Source organism: Papio anubis, chromosome 16, assembly GCF_008728515.1.
Source record: "Papio anubis isolate 15944 chromosome 16, Panubis1.0, whole genome shotgun sequence".
Lineage (NCBI taxonomy): Eukaryota > Metazoa > Chordata > Mammalia > Primates > Cercopithecidae > Papio > Papio anubis.
The window spans coordinates 40,100,515-40,108,422 of record NC_044991.1 but is presented as its reverse complement, the minus strand read 5'-3'; the positions used below and the strand labels follow the sequence as shown (position 1 = coordinate 40,108,422).

At 42.4% G+C, this 7,908-nt stretch overlaps 1 long non-coding RNA gene and 1 other non-coding gene across 8 annotated transcripts in view; both read right to left on the bottom strand.

Annotated features, from left to right (window-relative positions):
- Nucleotides 1–307: 307 nt before the first annotated feature.
- LOC116270920 lies at nucleotides 308–499 on the bottom strand. Its single transcript, XR_004179222.1, has one exon. It is a non-coding gene; the product is annotated as a U2 spliceosomal RNA (small nuclear RNA).
- A 4,717-nt stretch (nucleotides 500–5,216) lies between these two features.
- LOC103888147 overlaps nucleotides 5,217–7,908 on the bottom strand; it is a 55,668-nt gene continuing 52,976 nt past the window's right edge. For all 7 annotated transcript variants that reach the window (XR_004178995.1, XR_004178998.1, XR_004179000.1 and 4 more), the window contains one exon: nucleotides 5,217–5,977. This is a non-coding gene — a long non-coding RNA (uncharacterized LOC103888147). The remainder of the gene's footprint in view (nucleotides 5,978–7,908) is intronic.

Genomic DNA, 7,908 nt, shown 5'->3' with positions numbered 1-7,908 from the left:
GTGAGAAATTATGCTGAAAACAGGAGAAATCGAATTAAAGTCCTACGTATGGAAGCCCCCTGACAGTTCAGTCCTCTTTCTACCCCCTTGTGAAGAAACAGTGCACAGTCTCATTTATTCTCAGGGAGAGGGAAAAAGTGCAGACAAACCAGGGAATTCTTCTCTAGCAAAAAGTTGAGTGGCTGGAGAAAGCCAAGGCTTCTGGCATGCGGCGCCCTGCAGCAGAGCTCTCCTCGTTTGAGCACCCGCAGCATCTGCAGCCTACAGCCTCTAGATTGAAATCTTTTTTTTTTTTTAAATATCCCCCGAGGGTTACACCATTCCTGGAGGTACTGCAATACCAGGTGGATGTGTGGAGTGGATGGAGCAAGCTCCTATTCCATCTCCCTGCTCAAAAAATCCACTTACTCTATTGTCCTCAGATAGAGGATATATCAGCATATTAAACTGGTAAGAACAGATTCTACACATGATCTTAGCCAAAAGACCAAGAAGCGATCTAGAGAGAAATCTTATCAGTAAGCCCTGGACAAACCGCCTTCTTCCACCTATCCCCAGGAAACAGACCTTCCTACACAGAAGCATAGGAAATCCACACCGATCACAGAATTCTTTCCATAACAGACAGGGAGGACTCACCAGACGTATCATGAAACCAGCAGTGTGGAAGAGAAGTCAAAGGAAACAAACAGGAAAACTGATGCAGGTTGAATATCCCTTAACAGAAATGCTTGGGACCGGAAGTGCTTTGGATTCAGATTTTTTTGAGTTTTGGAATATTGCATATACACCATGAGATACCTTGGAGATCAAATCCAAGCCTAAACATAAAATTCACTTATGTTTCAGACACATTTTATACATAGAGCCTGAAGGTAATTTTATACAATATTTTAATAACTTTTGCATAAAATTAAGTTTGTGTGCATTGAACCATCAGAAGCAAAGATGCCACTTTCTCAGCCACCCATGTGGACAATCTGTTGTTCCCTGGCATCACCATCATTCATGACTGTGAACGTCTATGCTCTCAAAAAGTAATCATTTTCCTACACCTGCATTTTGACCTATCACATGTAACGTGATCCATCAAGTGACCCATCACATGTAATGATTGCTGAGGCAGCAAAATCATTCTCCTGCCTCAGCCTCCCGAGTATTTGGGATTATAGACACCTGCCACCACGCACAGCTAATTTTTGTATTTTTAGTAGAGAGGGGGATTTCACCATGTTGGCCAGGCTGGTCTCGAACTCCTGACCTCAGGTGATCTGCCCGACTTGGCCTCTCAAAGTGCTGGGATTACAGGTGTGAACCACCGTGCCTGGCCTGGCTAATTTTTGAATTTTTAGTAGAGACGAGGTGTCACCATGTTGGCCAGACTGGCCTGGAACTCCTGACCTCAAGTAATTGCCCACCTCAGCCTCTCAAAGTGCTGGGATTACTGGCATGAGCCACCGCGCCCCTTATATGGTTCCATTTTATTTTTTCTCTTCCCATACCAATTATACTGATTTTGTTAAAAAAAAAAAAAAAAAAAAAAAAAGTCTGTGACCGCCCTTGAGTTTGCATTTACAACTAATGTCAGTTTACTTTCAGATGATACTGTACTGGTTCACTGGTAGTGCAGGTATTTTGTAACACTCCTTGTACTCTTTTCCATACTCTTTCATGTTACAGAGTTATTTCCCAGTGTTTTTCCCTATGTATCTATATCTTCCTTCCTTTTTATTCACGTAATAAATTGCAAACACAGGTATTTAATTTCAGATAAGATTACTCATTTAACAGATATTTATATACTTCTTGTTTCTACTATATAAAAGTAGAATAGAGAAGAGAAATGATTAGTATGTAGGTACCAAAAAGCCTAAATCCTCATGCAAGTTTGGCCCTTATCCTTCAGTGTAATTAGAGTAAATGATCTCATTGTGCTATGTTAGTATTTTTGAGTGCCTATTAAAAGGCCTAATTAAAAACATTAAAGTAATTATATTCCTTATCCCTTAGTTTCTTTTTCTATGTAATGACTATTAGGGCAGAATATCTTCCTCAGGGCATGATAAAAGATAAAAGACAGATAACAATGCAAGATATAAAATACCAAATGAAGGAAATGATGCTAAGTAAAATAAGTCAGGCACAGAAAGACAAGTACTGCATGATCTCACTTACATATGGGATTTTTAAAAGTTGAACTTAAAGAAGCAGAGAATAGAATGGTGGTTGCCAGGGGCTGGAGACAGGGATGGAGAGATATTGGTTGAAGTGTATAAAGCATTTATTGTATAGCATGGTGACTATAACTAATAATAGTGTATACTTGGAAATTGCTAAGAGAGTAGATCTAAATGTTCTCACAGCAAAAAATGGTAACTACGTGAGGTGACAAATATGTTAATTAGCTTGATTTAATCATTTCACAGTGTATATATACACATATCTAAACATCACATTGTGTACCATAAATATATACAATTTTTATTTGTCTATTATACCTTAAAAAAACTAGGGATAAATTAAAATGAAATCAAATTATATATCCAAATAATTAGATTTCAAGCTTCCAATTAAAGATTTCACTCTCATCTTAAAATTTTAGTTGGGGAAGCAAAAAGATGCAGCTACAAGACGTTTACACAGAGAATGGCATTTGAATGAAGCTCAGTTCCAACTGCCCAGCACCCTCAGGCCCTTCCTTAACCAAAGTATGTAAAGGATGTTGAGGCTGGTGTGGATTTCCTTTGCTATTGTTTATTAAGATCTGTTCCCTGGGGATAGATGGAAGAAGAGGACCCAATATGGGAGGAACCTGGGCTTTCTCTGGAAAATATGCCAATTTTTGTTAGAGAAGATTATGATGTAGTGATATATTAAGATATATATATATGTATAATACACACAAACATATGTAGAATCCATTGATCTACACAATGAGAATCTATTGTTGTAATATTTAGTCTTTGACACCTGATTCCTAACACAGAGCTCCTTAAGACCTTTGTAATTTCCTCAGTGATAACGTCTGACACAGAGTTCCAAAATCCCTTGGAATTTCCTGGGTGACAGGAGCATCTTTTGTTCTCATGACCCGAGGCTTGGTGGGCTCCTGGATGGGGGCTGGTTGCCAGGGGAACCAACCTTGTGATTAGAAGGTTGAAACTTTCAGCCTCACCCCTCACCTCCAGGGAGCGGGGAGAGGCTGAGGGCTGAGTTGATCACCCGTGGTCAATGACTTAATCAGTCATAGCTTCGTAATGATGCTTCCATAAATCCAAAGGACTGGATTTGGGGAGCTTCTAGATAGCTATACACTTGGGGTATCTGGAGGGTGGTGCAGCCGGGGAGGGCAGGGAAGCTTTGTGCGCCTTCCCACACACCTCACCCCACACATCTCTTCATCTGGCCACTCAACCGTATCCTTGCCATAGCCTTATAATAAATGGGTGAACGCAAGTAAAGCGTTTCCCTGAGTTCTGTGAGCTGCTCTAGCAAATTAATCAAACCCAAGGAGGACGTCGTGGGAGCCCCAAATCCAAATCTGAGCTGGCCAGTGGAGGTAGAGGTGACAACTTACTACATGCAACTGGCCCCTGAAGTAGGGGCAATCTTGTGGGACCAAGCCCTCCACCTGTGGGATCTGATTCTCCGGGTGAATACTGTCAGAATTAAATTGAATTAAGGACGCCCAGCTGGAGTCCACAGAGAATTGGTTCGTGTGTGCGGAAACCCACCCCCAACCCCAGGTGTCAGAAGTGTTGTGTTGAGTGGCGTGTGCATACGCGTGGAGGAAAAAACACTTTGGTTTTTCTTCTCTCTCGTAAGAGTCCTCTTGTTTTATTTATTTCCTTCACCTAGGTCTCCGCGTTCTCATCAGTAAAAAGGGATAACACGCCTCACTTCGAGGATGGTTGTGAGGAGTGAAGACAGAGCCTGGCACTTGGTGGGGATTAGTTCGTGGTCACTAGTCTGCTTAGTGATGAGTTCAAGTTCATGGTCATGTCATTCTCTTAGGGACACACAGATTACTAGGGGAGGTTAAAGATGCTTGCACACATCTCTGATGGTGTCACCGTGTTCTCCCTGCAGCGGTGTGTGACTCTGCCACCAGAGAGGGGCCTCTATGGAGAATGACCTCCAGGCAGTGCTGCCACTGTGGACCTACTGCCGAGCGCTGGAGGCACAGGCCAGGCGGTGAAGCTCCAGGGAGAAGTCTTGGCAGAAAAATATCAGGAAATCCTAGGAGTCGAGGGCACAGTCAACGAAAGTCCCTTCCTCATGCAGTTGTCACATGGTCCCTTTAAAGAAGCCTGAGCCCAGCCCGGCACAGTGGCTCATGCCTGTAATCCCAGCACTTTAGGAGGCCGAGGCAGGTGGATCACCTGAGGTCCGCAGTTCGAGATCAGCCTGGCCAACATGGTGAAACTCCATCTCTACTAAAAATACAAAAATAAAATAAAATAATTACCCAGGCATGGTGGCAGGCACCTGTAATCCCAGCTACTTGGGAGGCTGAGGCAGGAGAATCGCTTGAAACCCTGGGAGTGAACTGAAATTGCGCCATTGCACTCCAGCCTGGGCAACAAGAGAGAGATTCTGTCAAGAAGAAGAAGAAGGAAGAACGACGAAGGAAGAAGGAAGAAGGAGAAGGAGAAGCAGAAGCAGCAGAAGCAGCAGCAGCAGAAGAAGCCTGAGCCCCTTTGCCCTAGAATCGTCCGGAAGCATAGTGGGGATTCTGAAACCAACTGTCCAGAAGCCTCAGGATTGCTCAGGTTGTTGAAGTCAAAATCTCCTAGAGGGGAAATGAACAAACAGTGTGGCTTCTGTGGCCCACGTTTACTTATCCTGTCTTCCATTTTCTAAGACACTAAAAATATGCATCAGCCTAGACCAGTGTCTTAGGCTATGTCATGAGGCACCCTCTGAAGTGGAGGGTTTTGTTGTGGAATACAGGAATGAACCTACCAGGACATGCCAGGACCAGGATGTTAAAGAATAGTTGTAAGGACAGTGCATCATTGCACCCCATTGTGACTTCCCTTAAAAAGCTGCTGGTTAGAATGAAACAGACAAGACAAAGTACACCAGAGCAGATATCACTACAAACAGAGCCTTGGCTGCTGTAATCATCACGGCTCCATAATACCATCCTTTTCTAAGAAGCTGAGACGATTTGCAGATGTGACTTCATTTAGTTATACAACAAGCCTATCCATCGGTAAGATATTATCATTCCCACTATGCCTCATGCAATTAGGACTGTCTCAAGGTTACCTGGGAAATTGGCCATAAAGATGAGACTGGAAACTTAGTTTTCATTAAGTTTTCACTTTCATTTTTGACCAATTACAGCTTGCCACCACTGGCAAGGCTCACAAGACATTTGGAAAAATTCCATCCAAATGTGAAAATGGCAATATTAAGCCCTCAGGGCTTGAAACACTCTCCCCAAAAGAAGAAGAAGAAAAGAAGATTGTCTCATATCACTAAAGAAACTGTAGAACATCTCTGGCTAACACACATGCCAAAAGCCCTGAGGTCCTTCACGTGTTGTACCAGGAAAATAAAACTTAAAAAAAAGATAACAAGAAGTAGTAAAAATGAGGAGATAAAATCAGAAACATTCCTTTTCAACAAAACAGTGCAGGTAAGGGTGAGAGCAGTTCCTTCTGGAGCCCTCTGCTACTACAGCTGTTATAATACACATGAGAGGAAATCAGAGAAAGGGAAGAAATATGTTGAAATGATTTGCCTCATCAAGACATCTAATTTTAATATTCAGTTAACTGCAATCTTCTTCATATTGGGTGTACTTTTCAGTGACAGTCAAGCAGTCTGAAGCAGCTGGAGTTCTTCTTGGTCAATGCATGGACCTCCAACACTTGAGGCACTCATGATCCCACATGATTGACAGAAGTCTCTACTCTTGAGCTGAAAACACGTCAGCCTGTTGTAATATGAAGCTTCTTTCCTAAGTCTGAAAGGTTCATTACAAATATAATCAAAACACAGTTTTAAAATAAAATTGAAAGCATCTCTCTAGTCATTGATTTTAGAGTTTGGTTTCCACCTGTCCCAGTAATGCAAAGCTTTCCTAGTAGACACCTGAAGACTTCTGGGCATCTTGGGAAAGTGGGATGGAGCCCTAGACCTGGCTTTGAGGGCTGGCGCTGTGCAATCACCTGGGTTACCTCACACAAACCCCAGTCCCTATAGCTAGAACCTTCATCATAAAAGAATGAGCCAAACCAGAAACCAGAAGACTTCTTTTTTTTTTTTTTTTTTTTTGAGACGGAGTCTCGCTGGGTCGCCCAGGCTGGAGGGCGGTGGCACGATCTCGGCTCACTGCAAGCTCCGCCTCCTGGGTTCTCGCCATTCTCCTGCCTCCGCCTCCCCAGTAGCTGGGACTACAGGCGCCCACCACCTCGCCCGGCTAATTTTTTTGTATTTTCAGTAGAGACAGGGTTTCACCATGTTAGCCAGGATGGTCTCGATCTCCTGACCTCGTGATCCACCCGTCTCGGCCTCCCAAAGTGCTGGGATTACAGGCGTGAGCCACCGCGCCCGGCCCAAACCAGAAGACTTCTGAGGTCCCTTTCTTAAACTTCCACCTGCTTATTTGTGAATTTGCTTGATTAGACTAGACATCATATTGAGAAGCTAGAACAGAGAAAAAGGGAAAAAAATATATACTAGAGGACATTACTGCACACTTTTTTGGCCACACCTGGAGCCAGCTTGTGTCCCCCTTTGTGACATGTGCCTCTGCATCAGCAGAGAATATCTGACTGAACTTTGTGGGCCAACAGAATGTTAAAGGCCTTTTCACACGTACTACATTGCCTTGTGATTATTTTTTTCTACCTTGTCATTTCCCCAATGAGACTATGAGCAACTTGGGTCCAGGAGCAGGGTCCCCCTACTTTGAATCCCAGGGGCTCAGCTGAGCAGGACACTGTAAGCCCCTGATAAATGGCTGCTAGCTGTCTATGTACATTATGGCATGTTGTCACACTAATATAACAGAATGAACTTATAAATATATAAATATATTTCTTATATAAATGAACATATTTATAATGAATATATATTTTGTTTTTAAAATTAATCTAATTAGTCATAATCCAAGATAACCTTCCTGTTTCTTAAAAAAAAAAAAAAAAAAAGACACAGTTCTGGAAAAATCTGTTCCCTGGCAAAAAACCCCACAAAATTGCGCATCAATTAATTGTTTTTCTTCTTATTTTTCTTCTCCTGCTTCTACCCCTGCATCAATAAATTTAAGCAGGCAAGATAATGAAACCCATTTATCTTATATTTTCAGTAGACCGTTGAGCTCCAAGGAACTCAAAATATATAAGCAAGACTGAATTCACTTTTTTTTTTTTTTTTGAGACAGAGTCTTGCTCTGTCACCCAGGCTGGAGTGCAGTGGCACAATCTCGGCTCACCGCAACCTCCACCTCCCAGGTTCAAGCAATTCTCCTGCCTCAGCCTCCTGAGTAGCTAGGATTACAGGCATGTGCCACCATGCCCAGCTAATTTTTTTAATTATTATTTTTAGTAGAGATAGGGTTTCACCATGTTGGCCAGGCTGGTCTCAAACTCCTGACCTCAGGTGATCCACCCTTCTAGGCCTCCCAAAGTGCTGGAATTACAGGTGTGAGCCACCATGCCCAGCCTGAATTCACCTTTGTAACAATTTTAAACAATAAGTTGGAAGACGATAAAAGACCTAATCATTTAGTATCTGATCCTTGCTGGAACCCATAAATCAATTCTAGAACTCTGAACTTTCAATTAACTGAATTAGTAATTTTTTTCTTAGTGTCTGTCTTTTTAAAGATGATCACTTTATAGTCAATAATAGCACAGATCCTTTTATTTCATTTTGCAAAGGCCCAGTTTC